This window comes from Chaetura pelagica, unplaced genomic scaffold (assembly GCF_000747805.2).
Source record: "Chaetura pelagica isolate M959 unplaced genomic scaffold, ChaPel_1.0 scaffold1099, whole genome shotgun sequence".
Lineage (NCBI taxonomy): Eukaryota > Metazoa > Chordata > Aves > Apodiformes > Apodidae > Chaetura > Chaetura pelagica.
Genome location: NW_009954629.1, coordinates 21,391 through 22,652, shown reverse-complemented (window position 1 = coordinate 22,652; position 1,262 = coordinate 21,391).

The following is a 1,262-nucleotide window of genomic DNA, read 5'->3' as shown; positions in this document are numbered from 1 at the left end:
GGCAGCACCTGAACCTGCCTGAGCGCCACTCCCGCTGCCCGGAGAAACGGAGAGGGGGCGGCTCCGCCTGTGCCCGCTCCCGGGGACCCTGTCTGCCCAGCCTGGACCAAACCGCACCGGAGAAGGAGCCTGCCCAGCCTGCATCTACCACAAAGCTACGGGACCAGAGCCTTGCCTGCCAGCAGCAGGAAGGGGTCGCCCCAGTTACTGGGACGCCGGCCCTTCTGTGGATCTCCAGCCGAGCATGCCAGCACATTTCGAGAACTGCGCTATGCAAAGAAGGAGGGTAAATATACACACACATATACACACTCACACTTTAACTTTCTTATTGGGCTCAACTCCTACCCTTTCACTCCATTGATTTACACCTCTCCTTCGGAGTGTGCCTTTTATAGACCATAGTGCCTTTGAATCCCTTTTCCAATATATATACCTAGCTAACCTCTCCTGAACCTTGATCCCTTAGTTTGTGTTGACCCTTAATAAACCAATTAATTCGCAAACTAAACATTGGTCTCAGTAACAATTTGTGAGCGTGGTGAGAGGATATTCTAATCTACCCTCTAAGAAACAGTCCCGGAGTGGCCGTTCCTCTGTGAGAAGTGAGCGCCACATGTGACCCTCAGGCTCATTCATAAATCTCTCCACATTGGGGGGGGAAGTCACAGAAACATCCTGACAGCTGGTAGCCCCCGGTACCGGCCCGCGACATAGCCCCATGTATGTTATTTGCTGCATAATACTAACAGTGTTCAGTAAGTGCTTTTCAGGATAACATTTGTGGTGATGAAAATGGAATTAGGTTCACTGACTGGCTTCAAGTAACTTCCTTGAGGCTAGCATCTCTAACCTACAACCCGTGGACATGAACTATGACAACTTTCATGCTATCTTCCCTTGCCCTGAGAGACTGCTACTATAGATGGACATCTGAGATCATAGAATCATAGAATGGTAGGGGTTGGAAGGACCTCTGGAGATCATTAAGTCCAACCCCCCTGCCAAAGCAGGATCATCTAGGGCAGGTCACACAGAAACACATTCAGATGGGTCTTGAAAGTCTCTAGAGAAGGAGACTCCACAACCTCTCTGAGCAGCCTGTCCCATTGCTCTGTCACCTTCACAGTAAAGAAGTTTTCCCTCATGTTGAGATGGAACTTCCTGTGTTCTGCTTTCTGTCCATTGCCCCTTATCCTATCACAGGGCACCACTGAAAAGAGACTGCCCCCTTCTTCTTGACACCCACCCTTCAGATATTT